Below are 27,065 nucleotides of genomic sequence, written 5' to 3'. Positions count from 1 at the left end.
TTAGATCTACCTTTCTGCCTTGCAATGAAGTTTGATAGTTTGCTTTATGTAGGCTTTATATATTTCTTTTGAGTGTTATTCTCAGGTATTAATGAGCTTAATTGCTATGATTTTGAATGGAATAAATGTTTCCATTATGTTTTCTGATTTAACATTGTTGATATATAAACTTTATTTTTGTTGTTGAGCTTGTATCACTGGCTTCCTAAATTTCCACACTGGATTCAAAAGTTTTTCATTTGATTCATTTGGATAGTCTAGAAGAAAACTGTAGAATTTACAAACACTGACAGCTTTTTGTATAGCCATTCTTACTGGGAAGATAGAAGCCACTTAAGTATTTACCACAAATGGAATTTGAAACAAGAAAGTGGTTACAGGGGTGAGTTCAGTTCAGTTCAGTCGCTCAGTCGTGTCCGACTCTTTGCGACCCCATGAATTGCAGCACGCCAGGCCTCTCTGTCCATCACCAACTCCCGGAGTCTACCCAGACCCATGTCCATCGAGTCGGTGATGCCATCCAACCATCTCATCATCTGTCGTCCCCTCCTCCTCCCGCCCCCAATCCTACCCAGAATTAGAGTCTTTTCCAATGAATCAACTCTTCGCATGAGGTGCCCAAAGTATTGGAGTTTCAGCTTCAACATCAGACCTTCCAATGAACACCCAGGATTGATCTCTTTTAGGATGGATTGATTGGATCTCCTTGCAGTCCAAGGGACTCTCAAGAGTCTTCTCCAACACCACAGTTCAAAAGCATCAATTCTTCGGTGCTCAGCTTTCTTCACCGTCCAACTCTCACATCCATACATGACCACTGGAAAAACCATAGCCTTGACTAGATGTACTTTTGTTGGCAAAGTAATGTCTCTGCTTTTAAATATGCTATCTAGGTTGGCCATAACCTTCCTTCCAAGGAGTGAGCGTCTTTTAATTTCATGGCTGCAATCACCATCAGCAGTGATTTTGGAGCCCAAAAAAATAAAGTCTGACACTGTTTCCACTGTTTCCCTATCTATTTCCCATGAAGTGATGGGACCAGATGCCATGATCTTAGTTTTCTGAACGTTGAGCTTTAAGCCAACTTTTTCACTCTCCTCTTTCACCTTCATCAAGAGGCTCTTTAGTTCTTCTTCACTTTCTGCCATAAGGGTGGTGTCATCTGCATATCTGAGGTTATTGATATTTCTCCCGGCAATCTTGATTCCAGCTTGTGTTTCTTCCAGCCCAGTGTTTCTCATGATGTACTCTGCATATAAGTTAAATAAGCAGGGTGACAATACACAGCCTTGACATACTCCTTTTCCTATTTGGAACCAGTCTGTTGTTCCATGTCCAGTTCTAACTGTTGCTTCCTGACCTGCATACAGGTTTCTCAAGAGACAGGTCAGATGGTCTGGTATTCCCATCTCTTTCAGAATTTTCCACAGTTTATAGTGATCCACACAGTCAAAGGCTTTGGCATAGTCAATAAAGCAGAAATAGATGTTTTTCTGGAACTCTCTTGCTTTTTTGATGATCCAGTGGATATTGGCAATTTGATCTCTGGTTCCTATGCCTTTTCTAAAACCAACTTGAACATCTGGAAGTTCACGGTTCACGTATTGCTGAAGCCTGGCTTGGAGAATTTTGAGCATTACTTTACTAGCATGTGAGATGAGTGCAATTGTGCGGTAGTTTGAGCATTCTTTGGCATTGCCTTTCTTTGAGATTGGAACGAAGACTGACCTCTTCCAGTCCTGTGGCCACTGCTGAGTTTTCCAAATTTGCTGGCATATCGAGTGCAGCACTTTCACAGCATCACTTTTGAGGATTTGAAATAGCTCAACTGGAATTCCATCACCTCCACTAGCTTTGTTTGTAGTGATGCTTTCTAAGGCCCACTTGACTTCACATTCCAGGATGTCTGGCTCTAGGTGAGTGATCACACCATCGTGATTATCTGGGTCGTGAAGATCTTTTTTGTACAGTTCTTCTGTGTATTCTTGCCATCTCGTCTTAATATCTTCTGCTTCTGTTAGGTCCATATCATTTCTGTCCTTTATCGAGCCCATCTTTGCATGAAATGTTCCTTTGGTATCTCTAATTTTCTTGAAGAGATCTCTAGTCTTTCCCAATCTGGGGTGAAGGGGCCCTTAAAAAAACCACATCAGTAGCAAAGAAATAACCCAGGGGTTATTAACAGCAGGAAGCCACATTACCTGACTGAAAAGATAAAGAGAAGAGGCAGGGTTAATGGAGTCTAGGGACCAGGTCACACTCAAGAAGCTGGAAGCTTGGTGGGCCAGTCCCGTGGGAGTCATGTAGGAGAAAAGCTGCTGCCAGAGAAGTTGTACAAGGCTGAAAGGGGGTGGGAGAAATACCTAGGCTTCTCCCTTTCCCCACCCTCCAATCAGTCTCCTATTCTTCCTGCCATCTTTTGGATTTAGCTGGGCACAAGCTGAAAAGGAACCAATCCTGCAGAGATTGGCCCATCTATGATAGTGGATCTGAGCACAGGTAGGTCTAGGATTGGATCACTTTCAAATATTCATGACTCTAAATTATTTTTCTCATTTAATTATGCTGGTGAGGACCTGCAGCACAAATTTAAAGAGTGCTATGGATAGGACATTTCTGTGCTTATTCTTGATTTTAGAAGGGTTATTTCTAATGTTACAATCTTAAATGGGATGCTTAGGAATCATATCCTTTGTTACATACACTGAGATGATTATGTAAGAATATATATATATACATTAATTTACTATATTGATGTACTGAATTGCACTGATAGACTTGCTAATGAGCAAAAGTAAATCAGCCTTCCATTGTTTGGAAAAACCTTACTTTGTAAATGTATTGTTCTTTTTAATAAAGTGATATATTAGATTTATCCATATCTTATTTAGGACTTTCATATCTATGTACATAGGTGTTATGAAACTAGAAAATTATGCTAGCCTTGAGAATGGGTTAACTTTAATATAAAGTTTTCCTAATCTTTGAATGTTTGGAAGAACATCCATTTAAAACCTGATGTTTGATAGAGTGGTGGTGGTGGTTTAGTCGCTAAGTTGTGTCCAACTCTTGCAACCCCATGGACTGTAGCCTGCCAGGCTCCTCCATTTGTGGGATTCTCTAGGCAAGACTACTGGAGTGGGTTGCCATTTCCTTCTCCAAGTGATAGAGTATTCATAACCTTTTCAAGTTCTTCTTGATTACACTTTCTTTCCTTCAGCCAATTGCTAAAATGTGCTTTAATAAACTTTCATTTAGTCAGGAAGGCAGGAGAGTTTACGGGCATCTGAGTCTCCAACTCTTAGCCAGCTGCCTTGAAGACAGTCCCTTGTGTGGTTGAGGGAGGTTGCATAACCAGGATTCTTGTTCTAAAACTGATGATTTGCTTCTATAGGAGAAATATGTATCTCATTAGGTGTCAATTTGGAGAATGGTATAAAGAAAGAGGCCACTTTTTTCATTATTTTAGGGATACAAGTATCTGACTGAAACTCACTAAGAAGAAAAGTGGTACCAATGTAGCCAAGGAGATGCTGTCTCAGGGATAGTCTCCAAGCCATCTTTTCATGTGTGAAGCCAGAAAGTGCTATCATATAGGGATAGAAAGTGGGCGGTTCCCAGGGTGAGCGACTTCAGCTAATTAAATCAATTTTAAGAGCAGAGGTTTCTTTTGTAACCTTAGAACCAGTCCTAAACTGGTTCATTTTTCTAACAAGATACTGAGTTGTTTTTCGGAGACAACAGAAAACCATCAGTCATGTAGCCAAAGCACACACAGAGGAGAAATTTTGGCCTCAAACAATGCCTGGAGCCAATGTTTCCACCCTCACAGAGCCAAAGAACTTGGAAATGATCTGAATGTCAGAATCTTCTCAGAAGTGAAGGTCCGGTGTCCAGGAAGAGCCAGTGCTGAAGCACCTTTATCATACCTTCCTCTAAAGGGCCAAGTTCTAAGCCCTCCAATGCAACCTGCTCGCCAGCACTTCCACATAACAGTCCTCTTCCTCTAATTCAGAGAAGTTTGACCAGATCTGGGACACAGATCTGAACTGTGTCTTCTGTCTCCTTGCCAGAAATAAAGTTTTTTCTCAAAAGCTGATGCTGTAATGTTGGCTTCTATGTGCACTGGGCATCAAGCCCTTTGCTTGGTAACACTCTTACTTGTGTTCTTCACCAATGTTGGGAAAAGAACTTAGTTTTGTCACACTACCCCCTGTAAAGCAAGAAATGTTTATTTTTAAAGTGACTACAGATTGTGAAATGCATTGTCTTACACAAATTTAAAGCCAACATGGGACACTATATGGAGAGGGATAGATTTCTTCACACCTCGATCCTATTTTGATTTAGGGGAAATTAGGTTAAAACTGACAACCAGGGCAGCCTTACAAGAAAAAAGAAGTACATTTCTATGTCAGTCTGTGGTTATATTTATGTAAGCATGACCATTGGGAAGGTTAGCTTTGCTTTGATGGGGAATGTTTTCAGTTGATTGTATGTGTGAACTCCCACTGCCTTGCACCACCACAAAAGTCACTGCATGCTCTTTGTGCTTCTGCCATTTTTACTGCATTGTATATTAACCTATGCCTGGTTCCCAGCTGCAAACTCTCTTATTCTTTCCCCCATCCCCATGGGATGGCAGAACAATTTGGATAAACCATATTAGGAGGAAAGAAGTAAGAAATACCTTCCTTGTTCCAGGAATGTACTATGCGTTTTCCAGATGTTAAATGAGGTAATTGCCCCAAACAATGGTTCCCAAACCTAAAAATGAATCATGTGGGTTATTATTTTTAATCTGATTCTTGGTATGGAAATTTGAGATCTGCTGATTTAGCTACAAGAGCTCTGCTTTCTAGTTAGGTGAACTTTCATTGAATTGAATATATGTTTGCTACTTACTATGTTTGTGGCATTGACAAGTGTACTAACCATTTAAAGATTAGTCTCTCCTTCAGAAAATGAATATATTAATAACAGTATTAAGAATAAATGAGATTAAATGTATCTATTGAGGGCTTAGCAGAATGCCTGAAACACCATTAGCAATCCATCAATGTAAGTTATCATTACTCAAGTCAGAAGACCTGGATTATTCTCATAAGTAGTGTGTTACTTTGGACAATTTATATAATTTCTTTGTGCCAATATTTAATCATCTGCAAAGTGCATTTATGTTTTTCTTTCTATTAAAAAAATTTTTTTGTGATGTGTTTTTACACCTCTTAATCTTCAAATAACTTTATATGGTATTATTTATCATTTGGAGGAGAAACTCTTAACAATGAATTAATAGGTAGTAGATGGGGAATTGAACGTAAGTCCTCTGATATTCCCTGCTGGTGGCACAGATGGTAAAGGATCTGCCTGCAATGAGGGAGACCCAGGTTCAATCCCTGGGTAGGGAAGATCCCCTGGAGAAGAAAATGGCAACCCACTCCAGTATTCTTGCCTAAGAATCCCATTGACAGAGGAGCCTGGTCGGCTACAGGTCATAGGGTCGCAAAGAGTTGGACACGGCTGAGAGACTTTCATTCACTCTCTGATATTAAATTCTCATTTTTTTGTTTCTATATCACATGGTCCCCAAATAAAGGACTTGAATCCAAAGCAATCTGTAGATTCAATGCAATCCCTATCAAGCTACCAATGGTATTTTTCACAGAACTAGAACAAATAATTTCACAATTTGTATGGAAACACAAAAAAACCTCGAATAGCCAAAGCAGTCTTGAGAAAGAAGAATAGAACTGGAAGAATCAACCTATCTGACTTCAGACTATACTACAAAGCTACAGGGATCAATACAGTATGGTACTGGCACAAGGATAGAAATATAGATCAATGGAACAAAATAGAAAGCCCAGAGATAAATCCACGCACCTATGGACACCTTATCTTCGACAAAGGAGGCAAGAATATACAATGGAGAAAAGACAATCTCTTTAACAAGTGGTGCTGGGAAAACTGATCAACCACTTGTAAAAGAATGAAACTAGAACACTTTCTAACACCACACACAAAAATAAACTCAAAATGGATTAAAGATCTAAACATAAGACCAGAAACTATAAAACTCCTAGAGGAAAACACAGGCAAAACCCTCTCTGACATAAATCAAGCAAGATCCTCTATGACTCACCTCTCAGAGTAATGGAAATAAAAGCAAAACTAAACAAATGGGACCTAATTAAAAGCTTTTGCATGATGAAGGAAACTATAAGCAAGATGAAAAGACAGCCTTCAGAATGGGAGAAAATAAGAGCAAACGAAGCAACGGACAAACAATTAATCTCAAAAATATACAAGCAACTCCTGCAGCTCAATTCCAGAAAAATAAACAACCCAATCAAAAAAATGTGCCAAAGAACTAAAAAGACATTTCTCCAAAGAAGACATACAGATGGCTAACAAACACATGAAAAGATGCTCAACATCACTCATTATCAGAGAAATGCAAATCAAAACCACAATGAGGTACCATCTCATGCGTGTCAGAATGGCTGCTATCAAAAGGTCTACAAACAATAAATGCTGGAGAGGGTGTGGAGAAAAGGGAACCCTCTTACACTGTTGGTGGGAATGCAAACTAGTACAGCCACTATGGAGAACAGTGTGGAGGTTCCTTAAAAAACTGGAAATAGAACTGCCATATGACCCAGCAATCCCACTGAGGAAACCAGAATTGAAAGAGACATGTGTACCCTCAATGTTCATTGCAGCACTGTTTATAATAGCCAGGACATAGAAGTAACCTAGATGTCCATCAGCAGACGAATGGATAAGAAAGCTGTGGTACATATACACAATGGAATATTACTCAGCTTAAAAAGAACGCATTTGAATCAGTTCAAATGAGGTGGATGAACCTAGAGCCTATTATACAGAGTGAAGCAAGAAAGAAAAACACCAATACAGTATATTAATGCATATATATGGAATTTAGAAAGATGGTAATGATGATCCTATATGCGAGACAGCAAAAGAGACACAGATATAAAAAACAGACTTTTGGACTCTGCAGGAGAAGGTGAGGGTGGGATGATTTGAGGGAATAACATTAAAACATGTATATTACCATATGTGAAATAGATCACCAGTCCAAGTTTGATGCATGGAACAGGGCACTCAAAGCCAGTGCATTGGGACAACTCTGAGGGATGGGATCGGGTGGGAGGTGGGAGGACATTCAGGATGGGGGACACACATACACCCATGGCTGATTCATGTCAAGGTATGGCAAGGACCACTACAATATTGTAAAGTAATTAGCCTCCAATTAAAATAAATTAATTAAAAAATAAAGGTACCATTGAAAAAAATGAAGAACTACAATGGCAAACTGTTTAAAAATGCAGGAAAATTGAGACCCATTGAGAGGGTCAAAGTGACCTTCAAATGTGAGCTTAAAGCCCAAATTCCAGCTACCAATGTGAAGTTGTCTCCCCACAACTTCCATTTCCAGTATCATCACTCCCCCACAGCTAAGATATTCAAAGGAAGAGAGCAGAGGAACCTAGTCACACTGGTAAGACCAAGAGTGGATTCAAATCTGCTATCTGAACAGTGTTTTTGAGAGACATGACCTCTCAGTTGCTCCAGGCTGCCTCCCTCCTTGTACAGTCACCAGAAACCTGGGAATAAAATGAGCATGCATTCTGCCATGTTGAAATGTCTTCACTTGAATTTTGGAGGCCATGAGTATACAAGTAGAGTGAGGTTTTTCCTGTTTCCTCAAATCCTTCTGCATTCAAGTTTTGTTTTTAGCATTCTTGGAGGATACCAAGGAAGGGGTGATTTTAAAGAATTTAAAGAAAGAGCAGGAGTTATAGAACTGCTGGCTAAAAACTGGGATGTCCACAGCTGATGATGAAAGATGGGAAGTACCACATGTTCCCAAGGATTAGGGTCAGTCTCCTGCCTGCAGGACTTAACCAGGTGACAGTGTATAACCAGCAGTATCACTAACTGTCGATCATGCCCTGGTATCCCAACTCAAAATAAGAAAAGCATGGAAGAGATGGAGGAAATGTTAGGAGTGCTTTACTTTTGTTTCCTTCTTAGGGGGAGATGATTTCTTCCCTCCAAAGGCAAGGGATGGGGTTCTCTAGAGCTCCTCATAACTGTTGGGGGTATCCTCCAAGCAGGGCAGGCTAGCAGTTGTTATCCAAAGAATGCTTAATGTGCTGTAATATCTGTAGACACAACTTGACTGTCTTCAGAGTAGTATGGAGAGAGAGTTCTTGAAGGATGTATTGTGAAATAAGGAATTCCCATGTATTATAGGGTGAGTAGAGTTTTTGCCCAAACTGAAATACTTTTGAAAGTGAAAGGGGATATTATAATTATCCCTGGACAACAGTTGTAAAATATGTCAACCAGGATGTCTGATTATCTAAATTTACTTTAATATACTTCATCACAGAGAGTGTGATATATGCATGCTAATTAGTTTTAATCTACCAACTCTATGGGTGATTAGTTAGTATTTGAAGACCTCTAATTGGGCATGCACATTCCCAAAGTAGTTGGTTAACGTTTGAATGACTGACTAATTAGGAATCCACTCTCAGAAGGCACATTGGCTTCACTTATCTTTGTTACTTAGCATAATGAATATTAGAAAATTTTCATTATTGGAATCAGTGGTGCTCAAGATGTGTGGATATACCAGTAATATTGTACAGCCAGTTTTCCCCCTTCTATGAACAAGGTATAACTACTCATGAAATTCAAAAGCCTTCACTATTTGGAATGACTCCCTAGGTTTAGGATTTCAAGGAAATTGAAAGACTGTTTTCAATTTCATAATGGAAGATTTTGTTACTTGACCCTGACCAGAAGGCTAACTGAATATCCTTGCATCTGCATGGTTGGACAAATAGCTAGAATTTGATTAGACCTACAGTACAAGTTGTAAGACTGTTTTTCTGCCTTCCATAACATTTGCCTGTATGGGTAGCAAATTTACTGTAGCATATCACGTAGTAGCAAGATTGAGGGGAAGGACCCATTCAGTCCTTACTCACCTCTAACCATAGGACACTAGAGATATCCTCTATGAAGATCCAAACTGGCTTAGGCCAGTGTGTGACACTTGTCATTTTCAGCTTCCTCCCCACTATGGAAAAGAACGGATGCTTGACATAATTACTCTGAGATCTGGGGTATGCTTGAACTTGTGACAGATGCTCACTGGGGCCTGGAGATTTCTAGCACAAGGAGGCCAATGGATTAACAGATGCTTCCTGAAGTAATTGTGTTACAATGCATCTAGGAAGTGGTCGTGGGGTGGGGAAAGCAATTGCTAAGAGGTCCAATTATCCAAGATCTTTGGACAGTGTGGAAGAGGATTCCCGATGAAGGAACCCAGAGATTACAGGAGGGGCAGGAGCTCTGGGCTGTGGACTAGACAAGGGGTTGGGCACTGCATCATTGGAAAGTCCATGAGAAATACCACTGTCATTTCTAAAAGGGGCTTGCTTGATAGAGGGGGCCAGAGTGAAGTTTTACATCATTCCAAGGAAAACCATTCACAATGATTATGCAGTAACCACTGCATCAGCAGAGGCTTTCAGCTTTGGCTGGCAGAACTAGAACAAGGTGGTGGGGGAACTCCTTTCTAATACTGACAGTAGTCTCCTGGTGGGGTTCCCAGGTAGCACTAGTGGTAAAGGACCCGCCTGCCAATGCAGGAGACACAAGAGATGTGGGTTCAATCCCTGGGTCAGGAAGATCTCCTGGAGGAGGGCATGGCAACCCACTACAGTATTCTTGCCTGGAGAATCCCATGGACAGAGAAGCCTGGAGAGCTACGGTCCACAGGCAAAGAGTCGGACATGACTGAAGCAACTTGGTACCCATGCAGTCTCCTTAATAACTCTGTTTCCCACCTCTCTTCCCTGTCCCCATAGCATAGGTCCTAGAAGAGATAGAGAGAATATAGTTCTCAGAATATAGTTCTTTCTTCCTCCTTACTTAAAACTCCCAGAAATAGGGAAATGGATATTTTACTAAAGATTTTGTAGGCTAACCAGTGGTTTCATGATGTACCATGAGAAGGAATTGATGAAATTCCAATAGTTTATCTCTGTTCTTTCTCCAAACTCTTCCCTCATTTGTCCTAGAAAAACTCCCCTAATTTTCCCTTTATGTATGATTTCAATTAGTAGCTTCAGTGAGACTGCTACCATCAAGGGGAAATCAGTGGAAGTGTTCTTAGACTGTTTCCATAGAGGGAGGATACCACTGGTTTTGATGAGCTGGAGCCAGAGAAGATAAATGTCCTACAATAAGTAGCAAAGTCCCACACAACAAAGAATTGCACCATGTCTTCCATTACTCTTGAATGTCCTGCTGGAAATTCATGTACATGAGAAGCTCTAATTATCTGAGACTAGAACCTACCTTAATGTGTGTAAGTATGTGTGTATGTATGCTGTATGGCATGATTTTAATATACACGAGGTCTTTCAGGAATGCAACTACTATGCAAATCAAAAGAATTTGGTGGCTTAGTCTTAAAATTTTCTAAGAGAGTGTTTGTCATTTCCGATAATCACATCACTAACAGCTATACCGCTTATGGCATTTGAGAGGCCAATGAAACCTACCAATATCAGTCCACATTGATAGCTATTGAAATATGGTGATTCCAACATTGGCATAAGCATCTGACAACCTCCTTAAGTGTTATAGCGTAGTCAAGGGTAAGAAGTTACACTAAATACTATTCAGATATTATTGTCTTTTCCTAATTAGGCTTGCCAGGTTTAACAAATAAAAATATAGGAAGCCAAGTTAAATTTAAATTTCAGATAAGCTACAAATAAATTTTTAGTGTTAAGTATGTGCTAGATATTGTCACTCTGGCAATCCTATTTATAGTACATTTAGGAAATTTTATTGAATTGCTTGAAATGTGTATGTCTAGGAAATATTATTCTAATAATTTAATTTTTGACGGTTAAAGGGATACTATCTAATATTTAACCTAAGAAGGGATCAGTGGAGCTAGATAGAACTTAAAACTACTGGTTTACTGTGAAACAGATATAACAAAGGAGGAGCTACATGCCCGCAACATGCTTCTGGGGCAGAGTCTCTGTCCCCAACTTGACCCACTAAAATAGTTAAATAAGTGTTCTCTCTCAAAAAAAAAAAAAAAAAATTCTTGCAGAGAATTGTGCTGCCCCCCAGCCAGGAAACAGGATGGCAACCAGAGGCCACTGACCAACTGCTCTAGATTTTCTCTGCTTTGTGTCCATCTTGTAAAGTGTTTCTCATTAGTTATCTATGTTATACATAGTATCAACAGTGTATATGTATAGCACAGGGAACTCTACTTAATGCTCTGTGGCTGAATGGGAAGGAAGTTGAAAAATGGGGGATACATGTATGGTTGATTCATTTTGCTGTACAGTAGAAGCTAACACAACATTGTAAAGCAACTATATTGCAACAAAAATTAAATAAAAGAATTGTGCTGCCAAGAAATAGGTTTTCTTCATTTTGATTATATTTTTAGCTCTAGATTTAATCAAAGTACCTGTTCTCACTATGGGGAGGAGGTGCAATACAGCATTGATGACCTGAAACATTGTACCAATATGTTCCCTCCTCAAAACTCCTACTCATTTTACAATGCTTCCCAGACACTAAGATAAATTTTCTGTGTCTTTTGAAATAGACATATAGCTTTAATTTCTGCAACTTTAATATTTAATTAAAATATTGCTACCAAAATGGGTAGAATAACATTTTAAGATGGCATACTCTATTGAAAAACAAAGACTGAATTATGATTTTTTGATTAGATTCAGGGAAAATCTACGGACCATAAGTATAAGAATGCCTCTAGCCAAGCTGCATAAGGTTCAGGATAAATCACTAGGAAATGTACAAAGGGCAGAGATATTTTATGGTTGAGAAAACTGCAGAAGAATAAATAAGTAAAAATGAAATAATAATCATTAAGAGGAGGAAAGGCTTATCTGGTTTATCCTGATAAAATTACAGCTACTGGAGCCAGGATGATCTTCCAGCTTTGCCATCAGAACACATTATTCCCCTGCTTAAAACTCCTTAGGGACTTTGCATTGAACTCAAAATAAAGTTCAGAATTCTCTACAGCCTCCTGCCTGACCTGTTTCCTGCTTCTTTCTCCAGCTTAACCTCACACATCTGCTCCAGCTTCACTGGACTCTGTTCACTCAGGTCTTTTTCCTTAGGCTCCTGCCATAAGGTCTTGGAACAGGCTGTTCCCTCTGTCTGAAACCTCTATACCATTCCATCCTTCGTCTGCATCAACTATCATTCAGGTCTCAGTCCAAATATATTTCCCTAGACTTGCTTTAGGGCCTTCACTATATGCTTCATAAGGAGGGATGTTTGGGGGAAAATGGATGCATGTATATGAATGGCTGAATCCCTTTGCTGTTCACCTGAAACTATCACAACATTGTCAATTGGCTATACTCCAATATAAAATGAAGTTTTAAAAAGCCCATTTAACCCATTCAATATCATTTGATTAATGCATATCATTAGTTATAGGATTCGGCTTAAATCTGTGTACGATGTTTCTCATTTTCAGCTTCCTCCCCACTATGGGAAAGAAGAGAATGCTTGATGTAAGTCTCCTGACACTGGCTTGGACCCTAAACCCTTGAATATCTATATTTCCTACAAGACTACGGGAGCTTCCTTTACGGCTCAGCAGCTAAAGAATCCTCCTGCAATGTGGGAGACACAGGAGACATGGGTTCAATCTCCGGGTCAGGAAGATCCCCTGGAGGAGGAAACGGCAATCTGCTCCAGTATTCCTGCCTGAAAAATCCCATGGAGAGAGGAGCCTAGCTGGCTACAGTCCAAAGGATCAAAAAGAGTTGGACACAACTGAGTGACTAAGTACGCAGAAGACTACAAGCTCTGTTAAGTCTGGGGTCCTATCTATTTTTTAACCACCATCTACTGACTTATAAAATAGGTGCTTAATATGTGACTTTTGATTGTAGTAGTAATGTTGTTAAATGTCATCTTTGAGATTTAATAAAAATATATATTCCTCATATAGTTTAGAAATATAGGAATCATGTTTCTTTAGTTTTCTTGATATTATGCTGGCAAACTCAGGTGTATATTAAAAAAAGACTGATTCATTTACTTAATATGAGTTCAGAACATATCATGTGTGCACAGTGCTAGACAGTGGGGACACAGAGGTGGAAAAAGTTGGCAGGCATGAATCCAGCTGTAAAGGAAATTTGAGCAGAAAGCAAAGAGAGATTAACACCTTTTGTTATTTAACTGGAATGCTGATGAGCTTCATGTGGTAAAGATTGGGTGCTAAGGCAGACTATGGTAGATAACCTGCTATAGACCCAATGTTTTTGTCTCCCTGTAATTGATATATGTTAAAACCTAATGCCCTAGGTGATGGTGTTGGAAGGGGGGGTCTTTGGGAGGTGATTAGGTCTTGAAGGCAAGGGCCTCTTGAATGAGATTAGTGCTGTTACAAAAAAGAGACCTGATGGAGCTCCCCAGCCTCTTCCACTGTGTGAGGTTACACTGAAGTGAGCTCTCACCTGGCACTGAATCTGCTGGCAACTTGATCTCAGACTTCCCAGCCTCCATAACTATGAGAAATATGTTTCTGTGGTTTATAAGCTACCTAGTCTATGGTGTTTTGTTGCAGCAGCCCAAATGGAATAAAACAGGAGTCCTTACCAAGCTGAGAGTGTCCAAAGAAGTGACATTTAACCTGAGGTTTGAAACAGTAGGCTTCCCTGGTGGCTCAGATGATAGAGAATCTACTTGCAATGTGGAAGACCCAGGTTTGATCCCTGGGTCAGGAAGATGCCCTGCAGAAGGGAATGGTAATCACTTCAGTATTCTTGCCTGGAGAATTCCAAGGACAGAGGAGCTTGGCAGGCTACAGTCCATGGGGTCGCAAAGAATCGGACACTACCAAGCGCCTAACACTTTCACTTTCACTTTGAAAGGTTGTTGTGACAGTGTTGGGTGAAGTGCCTTAGAGGAAGAGGATATCTGTATGAGGAGGCTTTCAGAGGAGAAAAAGGACGGCCTTGCTGGAGGTAGAACATGAGTATCAGCTGATTAACAAGCTCCCCAGGGATTCTGATGTGGACCCAGGCATGTGAATCATTGGGCTGGAGCTTTTCTGTTCAAAATGTGGTCCTGGTCCCTGCCACATCAGCATCACCAGAAGTTTATTGGGCCTTTCTTAACTCTCAATCAAAATCTGTGTATCAAAATCTCCAGGTGATTCATATAGAGGTTACAGTTAGAGAAGCACTGCGTTAGAACTTAAAAAGAGAAAAAGCCAACATGTACTAAGGGTGGTGTGTGCGTGCACTTTGTTGCTCAGTCGTATCTGACTCTTTTGCAACCCCATGGACTGTACCAGGCTCCCCTGTCCATGGGGTTCTCCAGCCAAGAATATTGGAGCAGGTTGCCATTTCCTACTCCAGGGGATCTTCCTGACCCAGGGATTGAACCTGCATTCCTTGCATGGGCAGGCGAGTTCTTTACCACTAAACCACCTGGGAAGCCCACTAAGGGTAGAGCTCAGGGAATAAGGGTAAGAGTGATTGGATGAGGCTATTGGAGCAAGCAGAGCTCAGATCATATCGAGCTAAGAGCAGTGTCTTCCAAGAGGAGGCGATATAACTCAGTGAGTGTAAGAGGCAACTTAATGGAGTTTAGAAACAAAATGTGAGCATCTATCTATCTGTTTATATTATATCTATCTATCCATCCATCCACAACTATCTATAATCTAGTATCTATCTATTTAAAATCTATGATTTATCTTCATATATTTTAACTTCAAAAGATAAGAAAGTAGTAATACCATTTTGTTTTGATTGCACTGTGCGGCATGCGGGATCTTAAGATCTCAGACCAGAGTTTGAACCCACACCCCCTACAGTGGAAGTGCAGAGTCTTAACCACGGGATCGCCATGGAAGTCCCTACCATGTTTTTGATGACTGTTCCATAAAGGGAGGACACTATCAGTTTTAGTAATGTGGAATAAGAGAAGCTAAATGTTCTACATGAAAACCTCACATGACAAAGAATTTTAGTACCATGTTCTCCATGGTGAATACATGTTATTATACATTTGTCCAAATCCATAGCAGGTATATCAAGAGTTAACTAATGTAAGCTACGGACTTTGGGGAACTGGGAGATGTCATTGTTGATTCATCAGTTGTAACAAATGCACCACCTTTGGTGGGAAAGCCTGCTAATGGGGGAGGCTATGCATGTGCCAGGGCAGAAGGTATATGGGAAATCTATGTACCTTCCTGTAAGTTTTTTTTTTTTTTGCTTGTTTGTTTTTTCACATTTTTATTGGAGTACAGTTGATTTACAATGTTGTGTTAGTGTTAGGTAAACAGCAAAGTGAATCAGTTATACATATGCATATATCCACTCTTTTTTTAGATTCTTTTCCCATATAGGCCATTACAGAGTATTGCATTCGCTGTGCTATACAGTAGATTCTTATTAGTTATCTATTTTATATACAGTAGTGTGTATATGTCAGTCCCAATCTCCCAATTTATCCCTTCCCACCTTCCTCTCAATTTTGCTGTGAACCTAAAACTGCTCCCCCAAAATGAAGTTTATTAAAATATAACAAAATATAGTATTTAATATGTGAATTACACCATCCTTCCTCAGTCCATCTAAGCACCAAGTGTTCCCATGTTGTGTATTGTATGTGAGTTATTTGGATGTGAGTGCCCCCAAGGCAGAGATAAGAGGCAATCGCACTTGTTTGTTGGCTTTTAGAAAACTTCACTTTGAGGTATGCCATGTGTACTCAGATAAGTGAATTTAAAGATATATCTCCTGGTTTTATTTAGACTAACTACCTCAAAACTGGATATCCACAAGGTGTGAATAAAAGGTTAGGAAACCTTTTCCCCTTCTGCATAAGAACTTGCCCTTTTGTTAGCTTTTCAGCTGCTTGTTTAAAGTCCTGTTAAAGGTAGTAAATCAAATAGGTTGCTAGGCAACATCACTTACTGGTAAAAATGACTAAGTAAAAGGCTATAGCTGGACCGGGGGAACTGTAAGTTCCTAATGGCGACATCATAGCTTTTGGGTGAGAGTGGTGATCCTAGAGCTGATTATGTCCCTATAAGAACCCCAGAAGCTATGGCTATGGAGTTGCTTCAAGAGATACGGTTACCAGGGTAGATCCTGAAACAAGCCAATATGGATTTGATAACCTTGAACCTGAGCTGTCATAAATGGAGGGCAGAGTTCACTCCCTGGACTATAGCAAGAAGTGTTGAAGGACTCTGGCAGAAGAGGAATGCTTAGCTCTGACCTCTGGCAGGCTGTATTCCTAGCCTATATTCTTCTGAACAAATCTGAAGCCAAGTGTGACCTATAGTAGTTCAAGAATATGAATATTCAGTAGAGCCTTAAGACCCCCTAGTAGGCATTGCAATAGCCTCAAAAGATTCTTGCAAAAAACTTGCTGTTTAGAAATAATACTAATAATACAAACACAGCAAACAAAAAGAAAATGTCAGCATCAATACTTCTTTGACTCCGAGTACAAACTCTTCATCAGTCACATTGCAAGATTAAAACCAGTGACACCCTAGCCAGATCTAGTAAGTCTAGTAAGCAGTCAGTGAAAAAAATCTGAATTATCAAGAAAGCTCTTTGAAATAGGAAGATAAATCTACCATTACTAATGATGTATGTTTTTCAGGTACATGGTTATGTATCAAGTGTCTACTGTGCATTCAACTATTCTGAGATGTAAGAGTATATATTATGCCATGAATCATAGCTAGTGAGATGAAGCTATTGTGGTTAGCAAATGTTTAAGAACTAAGGTTCTGGAATTTTGGTAAAAGGGTTTCAATGCCATTAGTAAATAAAAACAAAGTTTAAAATATTTTTCTTTCATATCCTTTTAAAAACTTCCATTTTTGTGTATTTTTAAAATAAACAATACATCATTCAGTAAAACTTGCTTATATACACTACAGACATATGCCGAATTTTTTTTTTCCACTTTGGACCTGGAGAAAAGTATTTGGAGATCACTGCTGGTAAGTAATGATTCTTGATTCTGACTAGTACTGGAGTCAACTTTTCAAACCTTTCAAAATGCGTGAGTTCCTTGTCACACATACAGTGTTAGGATTTCTGGGAACGAAGCCCGAGGATTAACAGTTCGGAAAGCTCCATAGGTAATTCTGAGGTAGAACTGTTACCTACCCTCCAGAGTCCATCCCCAACCAGGGTCCTTCCTTCAGCACGGTGTTGTGTGGGTCAATAGAATGAGTTTTTGGTTGAGAAACAAAGGAAAGCTTTGATCAGAGAATGGAGAGGTTGCAGCTGGAGCTCTAGTGTCCAAGCTCTCGCGCACAAAACGCAATCAGGGCTGCCTTATAGGGATCTGCTTGGCGGGGAGGGGGTGGAGTTCTCGCAGGTCGCGTGCAGGTGCACCTGTGCTGCCCACGCAGTCTCTCTGCACAGCACTTGGGGTCACAGCGCCGCGCAGTCTGCTCACGGCCCGCCCCCACCGCCATCTTCAACTGCTGCGCCTGCGCGTGGCCCTCGCAGCCACAGTATTGGCTGCAGTCCTGCCGTCGGCAGTAGGAACTCCGGTGTGAAGGGCCAGATACAAGCCGTCAGCACGCGGTCCGGGAACAAGCGCAGATAGACTAAGCACAAAGGAAGAAAAAGGTTAGATTTTATTTTATTACCCAGATTCTATTTCTCCTTCCCAGGAACTGTTAATGAGCTGCACCCGGGACAGGGCCACGCCAAGTGGTCACAGTCTTGAGACAAGGGAAGAGTCTCTCAAAATATCTCCGTTCTCAGACTACCTGCATCAGGATTACCAGCAAGAGGCGGCTTATTGAATCAGAATCTTGGGACTATGTTGTCGTTGTTATTTTGTTGCTAAATCGTGTCCAGACTATTTTGTGACCTCATGGGCTATAGCCTGCCAGGCTCCTCTCTCCATGGGATTTCCCAGGCAAGAATACTGGAGTGGGCTGCCGTGCCCTCCTCCAGGGCATCTTCCTGACCCAGGGATTGAACCATCATCTCCTACATTGGCAGGCGAATTCTTTACCACTGCGTCACCAGGGAAGCCTGGGGCTATGTAGATGCTCTATATTGGGTATTATGCCAAGACTTTCACTTCTATTAATATTTTAAACTCTCAAATACTTTTAATGTGGAAGTCATTCCCATTTTATAAAAGAATACTGAGGGTTAGAGAGGATAAGGAACCGTCAGGATAAGAGTCACAGTGGTGCTCAAAGGAAATCTGAATTGTTAATGAACTCCATGGGCTTCCCTGGTGGCTTAGATGGTAAAGTATCTACCTGCAGTGTGGGAGACCTGGGTTCTATCCCTGGGTTGGGAAGATCCCCTGGAGGAGGGCATGGCAATCCACTCCAGTATTCGTGCCTGGAGAATCCTCATGGACAGAGGAGCCTGGTGAACTATATATAGTCCATGGAGTCGCAAAGAGTCAGACATGACTGAGCAACTAACACACACACAGCAAGCTCTGCAGAGTAGTCTTATACACGCCAAAGTCTGAGAAGCACTGGAACAGAGCAGAGAAAGTTCCCTCTGCATTGGTTGTCTTCATATTAAGAAATTCCAAAGCAGTCACCAGAAGCGATTATGCCAGAGAAAAATTAACTTTCTGCCGCTAAACGTGCATAGCGATAATAGGAGTTCATCAGTATGAAATATATTCACATTAAAAATGCTCTGGGTTAGCGTTTATATTATTTTGATAATTCCTTTATTACAATATAGTAGTCGTTCACTGGAAAAGCTTGGAACAATAGCTGTCCTCTGTTATTTCACATTATGCATACAAGCAGAATAAATATAAGTGTAATTTTTAAAATTTGAGTATAATCAAGGTGGACAGAAGCTAATTAAGTAGGACATATGCAGAAAGGCTCTTAATTAGCCTTTAAAAAATTGCCACTTATCTTGTTACTTCAACTCTCAGGAAGAAAGGAGCCAGAAAAAAAAATGGCAAAGCATATGTTTGTGGAAGAGGGCTAAGATTCAGACCAGTGGGGCACAAAGGCAGTTGTTAAAAACACAGGAGAGTGGCTAAGGCAGAATGACTCTGACCTTGTGTTTAAGAGTTGTTATCTAACTAAATGGAGGGGAAATTTAATAATAATTCTCCCTGCAGGGATTAGCTAAATTCATGTCATCATATTGGGAAATAATCAGTTAGAAGAGAAAGTGAGGCAGGTAGATTCTGGCAATACACCCCAAGAACCGTGTGTACTTTGCAAAATGTGCATGAGTATATGTGTGCACACAGAGATATGAAATGTTTATGTTTCATGCATGCTAAATTCAATTTTCTTGCAGATGTTAGCATTTTTTTGTCTTTCTGGATGAGTAAAGGTAGCAGATTTGTGGTCTACTGCGTGGCATAGGACAGCAGACAAATGTAATTGACCTCACAGTATCAGTGACTTTTTGTTGCTGTTATTTAGTTGCTAGGTTGTGGGGGGTTCCGAATCTTTTGTGACCCCATGGACTGTAGCCTGCCAGGTTCCTTTGTCCCTGAGATTTCCCAGGCAAGAATACTCGAGTGGGTTGCCATATCCTTCTCCAAGGGATCTTCCTTTTGCAGGGATCGAACCTATGCCTCCTGCATATGCAGGCAGATTCTTTACCGCTGAGCCACCAGAAAGGCCCTTATCGGTGAATACAGTGTTTTAATAATTTTGACCACACTATTAACATTAAAGATGGAGAAATTCCACATAAAATTCCAGAGCTCTGTTTTGTTTTCATCATGGGAAGAAATGGCAGTATTTAATCTTTGTTCCTATGTGACACTCACACTGTCTTGTATGCTCAGGCCTTTTTATTCTTTTACCTGCATTTAATTCGTGATGTCTCTTTGGAGAGGTAAAATGAAGAATTGATATGTAGGAGGGAGGAATTTATCACATCTTTATTCTATAATTGGTACTATTAGCATAGACTTTTATGTATGAAGCTAAGATTTTTATATTCTTTATTTAAAACTGTCAAACCAAGTTTGCTAGGTGAGAATACTGAGATTCAGAGAGAATAAGTCCACCAAGGTCACACAACTTGTGACAGAGGCAGGAGGAAATCAAGATCTGTTTCGGCTCTTTCTGCTATCGTATGATCATGACATAAATGTTAAAATAGAGTTAAAATAGTGTCCTCAGACTCCTATGTGTGCACATATTTTCCTTCCTGTTCTGACTACTATTGGTAGTGAGTTTTGTTTTCAGATATCTTTCTGCTGCATCAGATCTATAAATATCAGAGGAAACATCAACAAATGTTTATTAATTAGCAGCTGTACATGAAAAGTAATGAACTAGATTACATGTCTTAGATGTGGCCACAGTTTAAAACAGAATAGAGGCATTAAGAAAAATGCACAAATAACTTCAATACTAAATTCAGTGAGTGTTGTACAAAGAAATTGCTACAGAAGATGAGAGAAGAAAGAAATCTTTTAGTATGTGTGGCGTAAACTCCAGGGTAAATTATATAATCATTTGCTATTACTGTTTATTTTGCTTTCTTCCTATGTTCTCAGGTCTCTGGCTGATATATATCTCTCTATTTATCTGTGTATTATATATATGTGTGTGTATATATATATATATACACACACATATATAATGTGTGTGTGTTAGTCACTCTGTCGTGTCCAACTCTTTGTGACCCCATGGACTCCTCTGTCCATGGAATTCTCCATGCAAGATACAGGAGTGGGTTGCCATTCCCTTCTCCAGACGATCTTCCCAACCCAGGGATCGAACTCAGGTCTCCCACACTGCAGGTGGATTCTTTACCGTCTGAGCCACTAAGGAAGCCCATGTATATTATATATAGAACTATCTATATTATATATAGATACATATAGTCAAAATGTGCATGTGTATATAGAAATAGATTAAGATATAATTGTTTATACATACCTGAATACATGGAATAGGCCAAGAGAATAATCTAGAACTCATCATAGAATCACACAAGTCAGAATCTAGATCCTTGATTTTAGTAAATGTCAGATGCTAGTATGATGAATATCAAGAGATAGTATAGAATAGTGGTTAAGGGTCACACTATCTGGGCTTAAATCCCAGCTATGCTATTTATTAGCTGTATAAACTTGAGCAAGTTATTTGATCTCTCAGTGCCTTAGTTTGCTTGTTTATAAAATGGGGATAAGAAGAGTGTACCTGCCTTCTGTGCTTCTGGTGAGAATTAACATGAGCTAATACACATAGAATAGTGTCTTTCTCAAGATAAGAATGATTTTGGAGTTAGCTATTATTATTATTACTACAGTGTAGTACACTGATCTTTCAATATTCAGATAAAACCATGTTTAATGTTATCCATTTTTGGCATGTCTCTTTACTTAGTAATGTAAGGAATCATCTATTCAGAAGCTGCTGTTCTTAAGTCATTGCACAGTTCCCTCTCACTTGTGGGTTTGATGTAAGCCCAGCTTGTTTCATGGTTAGCACCACAAGGAAAATTCTAAGAAAGTGAAAGAAGCAAGAAGAATAGATCTTATGTAGTATTGATAGTCTGTGATGCATGAGCCTGAGGATAAACCAACTTGCCTGCCCTCTGCTCAATTACTCTGGGATCTAAAGTACCACAGTCAGGAGAAGACTCCAAGTGTGTTTCATGGCTCAGTGTGGAAAAGTTATTCTTTCTCCCAAGATTCTTACTTAAGTCACGTGCCCAATTTTTTTGTAAAGGAATCAGGGACATATAAAAACACAGGTAAGATTTTAAATTTCTTTGTAGATAATTATTTTCTGTTTCACTTTTATGGGAAAATACAGATCTTGCACTGACAAAAAAATACCCAAGATATTTTTGAAGTTTTATTCATATGCAGTAAATGCTATCTGTTAACATTATAATAATTCATTAGGTTTTAAAAGTGGGTTTTTAAATTTTTAATATTTAAATTTAAATTTTAATGTTAAATTTAAATTTAATATTAAATTTAATTTTAATTAATATTTAAAATTTAAATATTAAATCTCTAAATTTATCTTTTAAACTACTTTGATGGTATAAACATTCCAACAACTTTCTTGAGGTAAATTAAACATAACAACAGAGTGTAGCAATAGAACAATAGAGCCTCATTTTTAAGTGTATAATTATTTGCATTTAAGATAGAAAAAGCGTTCAAACTGATATAGTTTACTCATGTCACTTTGCAATCAAGTGCCTTTGCAACTCCTAGCCTCAGGAAACAACTGATCTGTTTTCTAAAATTATAGATTAGTTTTATCTGTTCTAGAATTTCATATAAATGGAATAATATGATATCTTTTTATATGCATGGATGCATGCACTTATTGGTCATTTGTATATCTAATTTTATGTAGTGTCTGTGCAAATCTTTTGCCCATTTTTAGGTTGAGTTTATTGTCTTCTTATTGGGTGGTAAAAGTTCTCCCAATATTCTGGACACCAATCCTTTATCAAATATTATGTATTGTGAATATTGTCCCAGTTTGTGGCTTGTCTTTTTATTTTATTAATGCTGGGTTTTAAAGAACAGAACTTTAATATTTTGATGGAGTCACATTGAATCTTTATTTACCTTTTATGACCTACCTTCTGAAGTTACATAGAACTACCTCTGTGGTGTTCTGTTAGTAAAAGCAGTTGCAAAGCTCTGTCAAGGTTCAGAGTTGACTCCATCTCTTGATGGGGGACAGGAAAATTCTGAAAAGTGTGTGGGTTGAGAAATATTGTTGTACCAATTTTGTAAAATACAATCTTCCAGTGTCTTTAAAAAATGTGTCAGTTTCATGTAAATAGTCAAATTCATTAGTGCAAAGGTATTCATGCTAACCTTGGTGGTGTTGGTGGTTTAGTCGCTAAACTGTGTCTGATTCTTGAGACGCTATGGACTGTAGCCTGTCAGGCTCCTCTATCCATGGGATTCTCCAGGGAAGAATACTGGAGTGGGTTGGCCATTTCCTTCTCCAGGGGATCTTCCCGACCCAGGAATCTAACGGGTGTCTCCTGCACCTCAGGTGGAATCTTTACCAACTGAGCTATCAGGGAAGCCCTATTAAAGTCCTATTAGAAGCTTAGATCATTGGCTTAGGCTTTTATTTTTTTTTAATACAAGCATTTAAAATTATAAGCACTCCTAGACATACATCTCATGAATTCTGATATGCTGTGTTTTTATTATCACTCAGTTAAAATATTTTCTAATCTTTCTTTTAATTCTTTGACTCAGGGCTATTTAGGGATGTTATGTTTAATTTCCAAATAAGTGAGGATTTTCTACCTTTCTTTCTGTTTTTTTTTTTTTTTGATTTGTTATTGAAGTAAAAGCTATACAACTATAGCTATACAAAAGCTATACAAACTAAAGCTATACAAACCAATCAGTTTTAACTGTACAATTCACTGACATTTAGTACATTCAGAATTTTGTGGAACCATCACTGCTTCTAGTTCCAAACCATTTTGATCATCCTTAAAGGAAAGCCTGTCTCCTTAGAGCAGTCATTCTAAATTCCCCCCTCTTCCTGGCACCTAGGATCCCCTAATCTTTCCTATCTCTATGGATTTGCCTGTCCTGGATATTTCATACGAAAACTGAATCATGCAACATGTAACCTCTTATGTCTGGCTTCTTTCACTTAGCACAATGATTTGTCTGTTCATCCATACTGCATCATGCATCAGTACTTCATTTCTTCTTATGGACGAATAATATTCCACTGTGAGAATATAGTTTTGTTTTTCTATTCATTCATTAGTTGAAGGACGTGTGGGTTGTTTCTAACTTTTGGCTCTTTGTGGGCAAGGTTTTTTTTTTTTTTTGAATATTTGTTTTCAATTCTTGTGGGCATGTACTTAGCTATGCTGGGAATATGACAATTCTATGTTTAACTTTTTGAAGACACATAAAACTGTTTTCCACAGTGGCTGCACTTTTGCATTTCTACCGAGCAGTGTATGCAATGTCTTCACATCTTTCCAACATTTATTTTCTATCTTTTTTTTTTACTATGGCCATTATAAGATATATATATAGTGGATGAGCAGGGGTATCTCATTATGGTTTTAACTTGCATTTCCCTAATGGCTAATGATATTGAGCATCTTTTCATGTGCTTGTTGGCCATTTATTTATCATCTTGGTAAAAATATCTATTCAAGTCTTTTGCTCATTTTTTTAAATTGAGTTTTTTGTCTTTTTGTTGTTGAGTTGTAAGAGTCCTTTATATATTCTTGATACCGAATGCTTATGAGATATATGATTTGTAATTATTTTTCCCCATTATATGGGTTGTTTTTTCACTTTCTTGATAGTGTCTTTGAATACACAAGAGTGTTAAATTTTGTTGAAGTGTAATTCATCATTTTTTTCCTTTGGGTTTTTAGTGTCATATGTAAGAATCCATTGCCAGTCTATGTTTATAAAAGATTTACCACATGTTCTTCATGTTGAAGAAACTATTGTTTCCTCATTGTATAGTCTTGGCACTCCTGTTGAAACTTAGTTGGCCATAGGTGTATGGATTTATTTCTAGACTCTCAGTTCTATTCCATTGGTCTATATGTGTATCCTTATGCCAATATCTTTCTCTTAATTACTGAAGCTTTGTGGTAAATTTTGAATCCATAAGTTTTAGTGCTCTAACTTTATTGTTCTTTTTCAAGATTATTTTTGGCCATATGGATCACTTGAAATCGCATATGAATTTTAGGATCTAGTTTTCCATCTGCCAAAAAAAGGCCATTGATATTTCAACGGAGATTGCATTGACTCTGTAGATTGCTTTGGGGAGTATTGCCATCTTAACTATATCTATTTCCATTCCTTGAATATTGACGTCTTTCCATTTATTTAGGTCTTCTTTCATGTCTTCAGTATTCTTGCCTGGAGAATCCTAGGGATGGCGGAGCCTGGTGAGCTGCCGTCTATGGGGTCGCACAGAGTCGGACACGACTGAAGCGACTTAGCATAGCATAGCATAGCATCATGTCTTTAAGTAATGTTATAAGCATTAGTCTTTAAGCAATAGTTTCCAGTGTACAAGCCTTGCAACTTTTTGGTTAAATTTATTCCAATTCATTTTGACTATTTTGATGCTATTGTAAATTTTTTTCTTGATTCTTTTTTCTTTTTGCTAATTATTTGTTACTATAGAAATATAACTGATTTTTACATGTTTATCTATGTTCTGAAACTCCAATGAATTTGCTTATTAACTGTAATAGATTTTTCTAGATTCTTTAAGATTTTCTCTATGTAAATTCATGTCATCTACAATAGAGATAACTTTACATATTAATTTCCAAATTGGATGCCTTTAATTTCTACTTTTGTTTCGGGGAAAATTGATCTGGTTAAAACTTCCAGTGCAATGTTGAATAGAAATGATGAAAGTGGGAATCCTTGTCTTGTTCCTGATCTTAGTGGGGAAAACTTTCTGTCTTCCATCATTAAGTATAATATCACCTGTGTTATTTTTTTTTTAATAAATTTGTAGTTTTGGGGGTGTTTTTATGTACTATTTAAAAAATATTTAATTCTGCTATGGTCACAAAACATATTTTTATTACCTTTTAAATTTATGGAGATCTGTTTTGTGACCTGACTATGGCTATTTGGTGAATTTCTATATGCACTTTAAGAGAATATCTGTTCTGAAGATTTTGGCTGTGCATGTCCTCAGTCGTATCTGACTCTTTGCAACCCCATGGACTATAGCCTGCCAGGCTCCTCTGTCCTTGGGATTATCATGGTAAGAATACTGGAGTGGGTTGCCAATTCCTCTTTCAGGGGATCTTTCCTACCCAGGGTTTGAACCCACGTCTTCTGCGGCTCCTGCACTGGCGAGCAGATTCTTTACCACTGAGCCATCTGTTCTATAATTGTCAATGAGGAAAAGTTGATTGATAGTCTTGTTCAAGTCTTTTGTATTTTGCTAATTTTCTACTTGTTTTATCAATTATGAGACAAGAATGATGAGATTTTTCAACTGTAGTTATTGATTTGTTTATTCTCATTTTCAGTTCTGTCAGTTTTAGTCTATTTATTTTGAAGCTTTATAATTACATACAGACACATTTAGGATTACTATGTCTTCTTTGACAAATCAACCCTTTAATCATTATGAAACAACCCACTTTACCATTGGTAACGTTTTGTGTCCTAAAGCCTAATTTGCTGATGTTAATGAAGTCATTCTAATTTTCTCATTATTATGGTAAAATATTATATCACTTATGATTCTTTTACTTTTAACCTGCATCTATATATTTAAAGTGAGTTTATTATAGATAATGTAAAATTGAATATTGCTTTTAAGAAATCTTGCCAGACAATCTCTGCTTTAAATGAAATACTTAACCATGTACATTTATTATTTTTTATTATTTTGTTTTATCATTTTTTTTACTTTTTTATATTAGCTCTATCTGCTTTTTGTTCCTTATTTTCTTTTCTTAACTTCTTTTGGATTAATGACTATTTTTTTAGCTTTCCATTTTATCTCAACTGTTGGCTTATTAGCTATATCTCTTTGTTCTATTTTTTTTTTTTACAGGTTACTAAGATTTATAGTATATACCTTCAACTTATCACACTTTGTCTTCAAAGGGCTTCCCAGGTGGTTCAGTGGTAAAGAACTTGCCTGCCAATGCAGGAGACTTAAGAGATGCTGATTTGATCCCTGGGTCAAGAAGATCCCCTGGAGGAGGGCATGGCAACCCACTCCAGTATTCTTGCCTGGAGAATCTCATGGATAGAGGAGCCTGGTGGGCTACAGTCCATAGGGTTGCAAGGAGTCGAGCATAACTGAAGTGACTTAGCACGCATGCATGCACTTAGCCTTCAAATAATATTATACCATGTCACATATAATATAAGAGTCTTACAGAGATAAAATTCCATTTACACTCTCCCATCCTTTGTGTTATTGCTTTGTTACATTTCTCTTCTACATG

This window comes from Giraffa tippelskirchi, chromosome 3 (assembly GCF_054371585.1).
Source record: "Giraffa tippelskirchi isolate mGirTip1 chromosome 3, T2T-mGirTip1v1.2.pri, whole genome shotgun sequence".
Lineage (NCBI taxonomy): Eukaryota > Metazoa > Chordata > Mammalia > Artiodactyla > Giraffidae > Giraffa > Giraffa tippelskirchi.
This window is presented reverse-complemented; position numbering follows the sequence as displayed.